Genomic DNA, 11,780 nt, shown 5'->3' on the forward strand with positions numbered 1-11,780 from the left:
ACATAATCGTATTATTGAATTTATTCTCTTTTATATTTTTTTTAGAGTGAGTCTTTTTTTTTACAGAAATACCCCTAAATATTTTAAGTATTTACATTATATTTTAAATAAAAGAATTATTTTTACAAAAAAAAAATAATAAACATTTTTATCAAAATAAGGCTAAAAAAAGGATGAAGGGTTAGATTTAACCCTCTATATATATATAAAAAAAGATATTTTAAAATTTTTGTTTTATAAATCAGTTATTTTAAGCATTTTTAATTATTATTTTTATAGTATTTTGAACAATAATTGAAAATATAAAAAGTATTTAGAGAGAAAATTATTTTTTATATTTAACCTCCTAATCAGAATATTTGTTATCCAAACAAATTAATAACTATTTTTAAAAATGTTCTTAAATATGCCATTATTTAAAAAAAAAAAACCATAATATAATAAGTACTTTTTATATTTTTGAAGAGCCATAGATGAAGAAAAATAGTACCTTAAAAAAAAGTTGAACATATCCATATAAATTATATAAAAATTTATGTCAATTTTATGTGCTTGGCCTATGGGCTTCACCATCAATTCTTTTTAAGACAATATCTTATCAAAATAACCTATAAGATATTTAAATACATTTAGGGTTGACATTGCTTAAAAACTATTTAGAATAAACAAAAACATGATTGAAAAATAGAGATGGTTTTTTTTTTTAATTTATCCAAAAAAAAAAAGTATTGTGAAAAGGTATGATAGAAATATAATAAATATATTGACATATATAATTATTGTTTATTAGAAAACATGATCATTTTAAATACAAATCAACTGAAATTATTTATATATTTTTAAGAGAGAATACCATAGATTAGCTTGGTATGTTAACTTATTACTATATAGTTTTAAGCTTTTAGATAGCCTAGTATGACATTAACGCTCAAGTTAATTAGATCGGAATAATTGTTTCCTTTATTTTATATATATATATATATATATACTACAATTTTTCACAAGTATGGGTAACATAATATACTCTTGATACTTTTATTAGTGTTGAGACACTAAATCAATGAATTTTTAGATTAATCTAAAACATTGAAGTGTGCTTGGGAGTGTTTTTATTTAAAACGTTTTTTGGAGAATCACATATTATGTGTTTTTCCAAGAAATTATGTGATTTTAAAAAAATTTTAAAAGTGTTCTTTAAATTTTGCCAAACGTCTTATTTTTCTTCATGCTAGAGATGTTCTTTAAAAGCACTTTTCTTTAAAAAAAAAAAACAAAACAAAACCCCTCTAAGACCAAATGTTCATCGAAAGTACACCCAAAATAGAGGGTAAAACCTTACCCAAGAACTTAGGATCTAGCAATAGCAATTCAACTAGACACTTTATTAATAAATAAAAAAGACGAAGTAATAAATAATGGACTAATGGTGAATCTTATGACTATTGATTAAGGCTAAAATTCAATTTTGAGAAGAGTGTTGATTGATTATTTCTTGATTTTTCTCTATGTTTCAAATATGTGAATGATAGAATTTAATCTTATTGAGAAGTGGCATTGAATTAGCTCACTTGAACAATAAGGACAAGAAGAATCATGTTTGAAAGATATTTGGCCCATTTGGGGGCACTCTAACTATGTCCGCTTTGGTGCATTGTGTATTCATTTAAGCGAACTTGAGAAGTGCAAGTTTTGAGCACATAAGTCCACCAAAATGACATGAGTCTATTTGGGTAGACTTTGGGTTTGTTTGAGTAGACTTTGAGTCCTTTGGCAAAAAATTGTGACATGAATTTAATCTTCATTTAATTGGGGTTTGTTGTGATTTGTTATTCAATTGTAAAAAACTTGTGTTCAAGATTCTCTTGGGTGTAAATGAGTGAGTTTCAATCCTTGTGTGAAAGAGATAATCTAGGAAAAGAGATCATTCTCAAATATAATTGAAACAAAAGAGAATTCTTAAGTTAATATAGTTGATAAGTACTGTTATATTTAGCTACTAGGAAAGGGGGGAAGGGCTTATTTCTTATGGAAAAGAGATATAAGAAGGGTGTATTTAATTGATTACTAGTGAAGCATGTGTTGATTAATTTCCTATAGATGTAAATGATCTTCAGTAAACCACATAAAATCTATGTTCATTGTAAGTGTGCTTTATTCTTAAGTGTGTATATATGGTTCTTGAGTTTATTTAATTGTTCTTTGTTATGGTAAGGTCTCCTTAACTATATGGTATTAGACCTTGGGTATGGGTCTAAATTTGATATTGAAAAATTTAGAAGGAAGGATAATTTGCACTATAGAGGATGAAAATGAAGACTTTATTGGTTCAATTGGATGTATAAAGAGCTCATGAAGCTAAAAGAAATTTGCCAAGTTCCTTGTCCTTTGAGGAGAAGATCAAGATCCTTGATAACACACACAATTGTATCAGTTTAAGCCTTGATGATAAGGTGTTGTGTGAAGTCTTAAAAACAGAGAACTGCAACCTTGATATGGTTGAAATTGAGGCATCTTTAAAAGATAAAATGTTTAGCAAACAATTTATACTTGAAGTAGAAACAATTTGTATTGATTGAATAGTACATTGACAACTTCAATATGATCATATTAGATCTTGAAAATATTGAAGTGCAAATTGAAGATAGGGATCAAGAAATAATCCTCTCAAGTTCACTACTTGAGTCATATAGCACTTTGTAGATACATACTCTATGGTAGAAAGCTTTTATCAAGTGAAGAAGCATAAGTTGCTCTAAATTTTAAGGAGTTGAAGAAAAAATCCAAGAGCGGAGAAAATATCATAGGCAAGCGAGAAATTCGGTAAGAAAAATTCCAAGAAGAATAGATCAAGTCCAAATATAAGGATGATAGAAAAATCTTTCTTTATTGTAAAGAAAGCCACTTCAAGAAAGATTGTCTAAGAATGAAGAATAAGAGAAAAGATAATTGGTTTTATTAATTCTTATTTGTGTGGATTTTAGTGGTGAGATTCAAATTTTATTCTTTACAAACAACATGAAATTCATGTCTGATTATGTTAATTCAATTTGAATAGAAAGACCCCCTTATTGAATCGGAGGTTGCCTAGGCAAATGAAAAGATATGATGTCAATTAAAGATGAGTTACATAGATTAAAGAATCAAAGTTCATTCTCAAAACCAGTGAATCATAAAAAGAAATGGCACAAATGTGAGTTTGTGCATTGATCCTAAACTTAAACATACTTTCCCCACTCTTTATATTTCATGATTAATTCTAAAATGTGATTTATATTGATCCGAAAGTTACATGTGCTTCTCCCACAATTCATATTTGATTATGAATCTAAAATAATTCATTAATGGAATGTGGCTCAATATTTTCTTTAGTGTATTATTGCTCATAAGATATTGATCACTATGTCCTTTTACTATTGTCATTTTGAATGCAAGTAGTTGTTTATTTTGTTTTTCTTGTCTTTTGATATTTTGTACAAATGTTAGTACCATCTTTGAGTATTAGGGAGTTGTGGTCTTGTTGAATCTATTGAATGTGCTAAAATCAACATGGTCAGGGGAAGAAACATTAAAACTAAGAGAAGTGGTCCTTACATAGAGCAAGACCTCAGTATGAATGAAAATATTTGTTGCAGATGTTTTATTGTAGGTAATTTCCATATTTGAAAAGGATTGTTGATTCTCACATCATGTTTGGGCATGGTTAGTCTCCATGGAAGATTAGAGGAAGATTTTGGGTAGCTTTGCACAATTTGGATGTACTAATTTAGTAACAGTCCAAAATGAAACAATGAAACCACGATCTCTATTGTTGGATGTTTGAGTATGGAAAAAATTGCTTCTATGCTTGCACATGCCTACATGAAAGATGGGATCATAGATGAGACAACATAAAAAATGATAAGGCTCAAGTTGGCAAGAGTATTGCAGGATTACTTTCAAAAGAATGACTTTGTGTTTGTGTTGAATATAAATATATAGTTATGCTGATAGCGCTATGTTGAAAAATATTAGCACCCAGACTTATAAGGTTAGGTTAATTAGGTTAAGAATATGATTATGTTTCATATATTCATTTTTGTTGTGAGTTTAGATAGAGGTGTTTATGTCGTTTTGTAAGTTTGATGTAAATTTTTATGCTAGGTCCATTTTACCATAGTTTTAAATATCAACTACCATGTTATATATATTATTTCTCTATCATATTGGTCCCATCTTCTTTACTTTTTTTTCGGTGATTTTAATTTCATTCTTTATTTCCATTCCATTTGGTGTTGGCATCTTATTGTGTAGGAATTTTAAATTTCCATAGTAGAATATGGTACTCATCCTTTGCATTATTTTCATCCCACTTATCTAAGATTAGAGGAGAATGATTGGTCATTTCATGGGAAGGCTTTATTTTAAGTCTTTGTAGTTAAACTATCTTTCTTTGTTCATGCTTTTAGAGTTTAGTACATTAATGACATTTCACTCTCATATTAAAAAATATGTATAGGAAAAAAAAAGAAGAGAAAATACAAAACCATTTTTAGCAAGCTTGAAGGGAGAGTCAAGGTAGATTGCCTTAATGGAAAGAAAATAATTTATTAATGTATAGGAAAAAAAAGAAGAGAAAATACAAAAACATTTCACTCTCATTTTAGAGTTTACTATTGTTGTACGTATTAGGTTTATATCACTAAACATAATTTTGTAATACTAATTTTTTCAACATTAGCTTTAGAGAACAGGTTGTACTATGATATTATTCATCATGCATTAATTTGCATCTTATGGAAACTTTTTTATATCTTCCTCTTTTCTTTTCTTTTTTTCTCTCTCTTTTTTTTTTTTTTTAAAAAAAACCTTAACTCCATTTCAAATCATTTTTGAAATGAATTCAAAAGTGATATCAAAGTATTCGATTGATCATAATTTTTTTGATGTAATATTTTGTTTAAAATCAAAGATGTGATTTTTCAAAGATTTAGACAAAATTAATGATGAAATATGACTTTTTTTTTTCTCTTATAGTTATAAGGATCAATTTTAGGAAAGGGAGTGTTTTTCAAACATGAGCCTCGAAACACAAAAATTAGAAAACAAGCAAACTAATTGAATCCCACTAATAGGGGGAGATTGGTTGTAACTGAGAGGTGTATAACAATTGGGAAAGGGTTGCATGACACCTACACACTAAGAAGGTTGCAAAAACATGGATAGCTATAGTGCATGCATGTGTTGACTATGCCCATGTGCACGATCAGTGTGTGGTAGTGCTATCTTATGTCCTTTCTTAATATTGACATCAAGTGATGTAGCCTCTAATTTTCTTTGTATTTGAAGAATTTTCTTCTTTTGATTTTTTTTTTTTGGTAGCCAATATTGTATTTTAAAAGTAAAAAGTATGTTTTTTTGAAGCAAGTGAGAAAGTGTTGGGGTTTAATTGATCATATTTTGGACAAAAATGTTTCAAGATAGTTTTTATTTTTATTTTTTATTTTTGCAATGACCACTCATATTTTTTCTTAATTACTTGGTTTCTTATTAATTTTTAATTATTAAATTTAACTATTTCAAGAAAAACCCAAAAGAAAATTGTTGTCTAAGTTATTTTCAATATTTTTGAGATTATTAGAGAACATTCTATACTACAAGAATTATTTTAATATTTTTTTCTAAGATTTTTTTTTCATGCATTTTATTTAAGTGGATTATTATTGTAATAATAAATTTTGAGGCATGAAAATTTTTAAAAACTTGGAAACATAGAAAATAGTTTTCTATGAGAGGTTTTTTTTTTTTTAATGCAAATTTTTACTAAGATAAGAGGAGAATGATTGGTTATTTTCGTGGAAAGGTATTTTTTTAAAATTTTAAAATTTTATTTTTATGTCTTTGCAATTGGACCATCTCTACTTTGCCATGCTTCTAGAATTCTATACATTAATTAATGACCCTTCAATATCATGTTAAAAAAACGTGTAGGAGAAAAAAAGAAAAAAGAAAACATAGTTAGCAAGGTTAAAGGAAGAGTAAAGATAGATTGCCTTAATGGAAAGAAACTCATGTGATAAGAGAATAGGCTTCTATGTATTTTCCCACTAGCAACCATGTTGCCTTAAGTGTTGAGTTTGAATGTGTGAAAGGAGACCAAGATGTGGTCTTTGAGAAAGGTTAAGATAAGTTGGTTTTATTAGTTAAATTTTATAATAATTAAGTTCCCAAAAATTTTCATTGTAGATACAAACACAACTTTTTAGTGAACCATATATTGTTGTTTTCCATAGTTTTATAGATCTTTTGTCTATTTAATTTTGAGACCGTTCACTAGAATGCCTAGTGAGCTACATGCTCAATGAACCATATACACAAACTAATCCTACAATTACGATAAAAAAAGAAAAAAAAAAATTCAAGTTCATAAATGAATGGGGATAGAGATATATAAAGTATACAACTTGATTACATGGCAGCTAGTTTACCTTTTGTTGTGTAAGAATTTCCTTCATGGTAAAAGAATAAAAATAGAGTCCATTTCGTTCATACAATACAAGAAACTAAGTTATAGTGACATGATTTTAGTAGGGATAAAAAAAAATTTGCAACTATATAGTTTATATAGTTGCGGTTCCAAAAGGATCTGTTTCTATAGTTTTTTTATGCCAAAATTTGGTGGAAAATAATTTCCCTCTAATGTTTATAGGCACAGACAATATATTCAGTATAGACAAGTGAGGCAGCCATAGGAGTTCCACACATTAGAGATGGCTGCGGGGTACTTCTATTCTGCTACCATAAACCGGTTTTGCATGGGGATTCTGCTACCAAAAATAGATGGCTCGCAGAAATAAAAGACCCTAAAAGTACCATCTCGCTCTTAACAATCTGAAACCTTTGCCTCCACACTGACATTCTTTGTTGCTTCACGTTTGAAATCCCCTCCTCAAAATCTTCTACTTCCTCTACTTCAACAAAACCATTATTGGATCCTCTTCATCCACTTCACTGGAATGAAACACCATCAAATCTAGCTTTGAAACCGGTAATCAAGGTACCTTCTCTTCACATCCTCTCTGGTCGATCTCTTTTTTCACTTTTTTCAAAGAGAATGATACAAAACCATAGCCTAGTCTTCATCTTAAGCTAGAGGAAAGATTCATCTATTCTCTGAACTTTTGCTTTAGAAGTTGGTTCACTGTGTTATTTTTTCATTTATCCAGAGGTTTTGAAATTGAAAGTAGTTTGCTACTTGTTTGAATATGATATTTAATTTGAAATTATTGATTATGAATTGAAATGGAAGGTTTGGGTTTGTTTAGGTTGCAGGTGTTGAAATGATGCATAGGAAAAAAATTGCATAAACTAATTTCAGTTTACCAATCATCTGTTTAATTGAAATGGATGTGGTATTTGCATCTTTCTTTTTCTTTTTTAATCATTAATGTGTTCTCATCGAAGTGTAGTTAATTGCTAGATCAGAAATTCCTGTTTACTTCTAAGGATGAAAACTCATGACTAAAGGCCATAGATTTTGGCTTGTTTGATTTTGTGAAACAAGGCATGTTCTTAGCCCTTCAATCCATAGATATATAGGATTCATAAGAAAGTTTGTAATAGATTCTGTTTTCTCATGCATTAAAGGTATTTCAAGCTCCATTCTTTGGATCAACTTTGAACTTTTTCCATCAAACTAAACACATTTCCTTTTTGTTATGAAAGACTGCTCAAAATTGATGGAGATAATTATCCTGAGGTACAGAGTTTTAATGCAACACCCTTAGATTAGTTTATGATGATTGCACATTTGTTTGACCCCTAAACTGAATTATTTGGATTTCTGATTAAGTCCAAATTGTGTACTTGAATGTCATACTCCCTAATCATATTTAAACATCAATTCTGCAGACACTTTGCAGAATGTTTATCATTAATGTTGGACCTGGTTTTAAGCTGCTCTGGAACATGTACAGTGACGATTTATCTTTATCCAAGAACAACTTCCAAGATTCATGTGAGTTAAAAGAAGTTATTTTAATCTAATAAAAATATGATCTCTCTTTGCTACGAACAAAAGTTATGAGGAGTGATTGCTTTTTGAAAATTTTCTTATGTTCTTGTTTCAATGGTATTGTAATCGGATTCATTATTTGTTAGCAGATTGAACTCATATCATTAGCCATTGGATCTCTAATATCCTATAAGAAAGAAAAATAAAGAATAAAATTAGCCACCAGACCATCCATTGTTTCTGTTGGAGGAATATCTAACATATTTTTGCACAAACTCGCTGAAAATATTCAAGATGCATATGCAGAGGCAACAAATATTGCTTATTAGGTTAAGTGTACCTGCTAATATTCCTTAAATTCAACAAAAATTTCTGAAATTCTTTTCATGAGTGAGTTTTACTTGACTATACTAACTAGAAAAATTGTAGCTCTTGTTGGTAGAAATGGTTGAGGAAAAAGTAGTATAATTCCACTCATGGAATGGTTTGATGATCCTATATTATGTATTAGATACACACTAGTTTCCTATCTTTTGCTTACCTATTTTCTTTTGCTTTTATATGACTGTCATTGGAATCCTTTTAAAAAAACTACTTCTCAAATTTTAATGTTCCAATATCTTCTAGTATAGGAGAGGTACTTTTGGATGGAAAAAATATTAAAAACCTGAAATTGGAATGGTTAAGTCTAATTGGACTTGTGACCTAGGAACCTGCCTTACTATGTTTGAGCATAAGAGATGACATTGCTTATGAGTGGTCCAAAGCTACTTCTGTTCTTATTGAAGAAACTGCTAAAATAGGCATGCACATTCATTTATCAGCTCTCTTGAGAAAGGATATGAAATATAGGTAGAAAGTAAACTACACTGGACATCTTAAGCACACATTATGGTCTTAACAATCATTTTTTGATATTCATCTAGTTCAATGCAATGTAGGTGGGTTAAGTTGGTATAACATTGACAAAAGAGCAAGAAATAAAACTATCTATGTTAAGGTAGTGCTTTCAAATCCATCCATGCTTCTACTTGATGAAATCGTTGGTGTCCTTGACTTTGAAGCAGATAGTGTTGTTTAGGAGGCCATAGATATCCTCAATTAGGGACGATCAACGTTAATCATAGCTCGACTAATAAGTCTGGTAAGGAATGTTGATTACATTACAGTGATGGAGAAGGGCCACTTTGTTGAAATGGGTACACATGATGAATCGTTAATATTAGATGGCTTGTATGCATAGCTTCTCTAGTGTGTAGAAGCTGTGAAACCTCCTAAAAAATATATTCTTATCATAAACTAGTGCTTCTATAGGACCTAGTGCAGTATCTTGTACGCTTATGTAATGTGTTGAATTTAGCAGTTTGCAACAATCAATCTCGTGTAACAATTTTTTTTATAAATTGCAAAAATACATATATGTCAAGTTATTTATATTTTTAATTATAAATGGTGGTTATTTTTACTTATTTTTAATTGGAGTGTTTTCTATGTCACATGTTGATCTTGCAAATAAACAGGTTCTCTTAAAAAGCTCCTAAGAGTGGAAATCCACACAATGCAAAAAACCCATTAGATATCAAAGTTATATCCTTCATGACATTCTTCATGGTATGTTATATTCAAGTTCAACAATGCAAAGTTTATACCAAATTAGATATCAATTATTTCTCAGTTTCCATGAATGCAGTTTCATGCTTAGACTTACTTGAAGAGCTCTTTACATGGATGAGTAGACGGTTATAACTATTGCTTTCTTCTGATTAGGATGCAGCTTGATGTTACAGTCAGGTGAAACCGTAATTATTGTTTTGGTTTTGTACTTTACGTAACTTAATCCAGCAAAAATCCATTTGCACAATATCAGGATATTGTTTGTGTGATTTTTGTCAAGTAACAAAGTCCATGTATAACTGGACTTCACATCGTGTGCTTTATTTGATCAAATGTTATTTCTTCTGTTGATCAACAACATAGTCTAGGAGATTATCACTCTTTTATAGAACTGTGGAGATAATTTTTTTGTTCACTTTAATGTAAACAATATGTTTGTGTATGATTTTAAGGTTTGTTTTCTAAATGCAGAGAGGAAGGGTGTTTAAGTAGCACAACCTGTACATTACCTCACCTTTTACCTAAGATTGGTGTTTTCAATGGAACCACATTGCAGGGGCATAACGGAAGAAATTATGCAATTACTACGAACCATGGGGGGTATAACTGAATTCAAGACCACTACCTTAATGAATCCTTGTACAGTTGTATAAGCTCGTGCAGTTGTATTCCTTAGACAGCTTATAGTCATTGTCTCTCTTCCTTGATTTCACTCATAGTTGTTTTATCTCTTGTATATATATGAACAGTTTCATATATTAATAGAGCATTACAATCATTCACACAAAATCTTGTATATATATGGACCGTTGTTCCTATTGAAATTTCAATAAATTAAACCTACCCTTATGTAGATAATGGATGACGTTCTAGATATATTAGAAGTAGAGTAATACTTCTATCTTTGATATTTGATAGAAAAATGCTTTCTTTGGAATTCTTATACATTTAGTCAGAATATTTCCATTTTGCTTTTATGGTTGTGACTTATCAGGATTATGTATACATATATATATTGATATCTATCTTTAGCATGAGATTTTGAGTCTCGCATGTCTACCATTTCACCACCAAGGTATCTTGAGAGTGAATCATATTCCATGAATATGATATCCATCTAGTGTGATGTATGGAATATATGACAAAGGTGGAGTGTTAGAGTATTTCTATTAATCGGTCATGTCATATAGGCCCGAATTGGACATCCAATTGCTTCGATTTGAATTATTAGGAGGATGCCTTATATATATTATATAAAAAAGATGGACAATCAAACCTATTTCTCAATTCAATAGAAGCCCAAAAGGGTGAATAGGGTCCTAAATAACGAGAGATATGTAAAAAGCAGGTCCGATTATGTCTATTCCTAATCCTAAATGAAATGTAATGATATAGGGATTCATATGTAAACATAGTATCTATTTAGATACGCTCGAATGACCCCTTCTCATAATGAGAATTTATATAACCCTAAGTTATAATCATGGAATTAACTCAATCATCAAATTATAGATTATAAGTTCATAAACCTAACCCATTCCCATTTTGGGAGAAATAGATCTAGTAATTCTTTGATTCTAGTTAGTAAGAGGGATCTTGAACTAAGAAATAGATCCTAGAAACTAAAAAAAAAGGGTATCTTGAGCAATTGCAATTATCGGGTTCATTGATATTCTTGGTATAGTAGATGTTTTCACACATACAATCATACTCAATTCGATAGAATTGTTTGATCTTAAAAGAGATCTTATATAATTTCGCACGAGAGAAGTTATTTCTTGGTTTCGTCTAGTCATTAATAACTTGATTATTTTTAGATAAAAGTAGATAGAAACAATAGAGTAAGGAGTCCTATTGAAACCAAGAAATATAGGTCTTCCTGCCATCCACACCAAAATAAATGGAATTTTTCAAAAAAACCTGCTACTGGAGGAAGACCTCCTAGGGATAAGAGACATAGGGCTAAAGAGAAAGCCAAAAAAGGATATTTCCTGTATAATCCTGCATAATCTCGAATGTTATTAGTTCTGGTACATAGATTAAATGATACAATGCAAGAAAAAATTCCTAGATTCATGTAGATATAGAACAACATATAAGTTATCATGCTTGCATATCCACCATTTGAGTCTCCAACAATTATTTTAATAATTACATATTCGATTTGACCTATGGA

Source organism: Vitis vinifera, chromosome 2 (assembly GCF_030704535.1).
Source record: "Vitis vinifera cultivar Pinot Noir 40024 chromosome 2, ASM3070453v1".
Lineage (NCBI taxonomy): Eukaryota > Viridiplantae > Streptophyta > Magnoliopsida > Vitales > Vitaceae > Vitis > Vitis vinifera.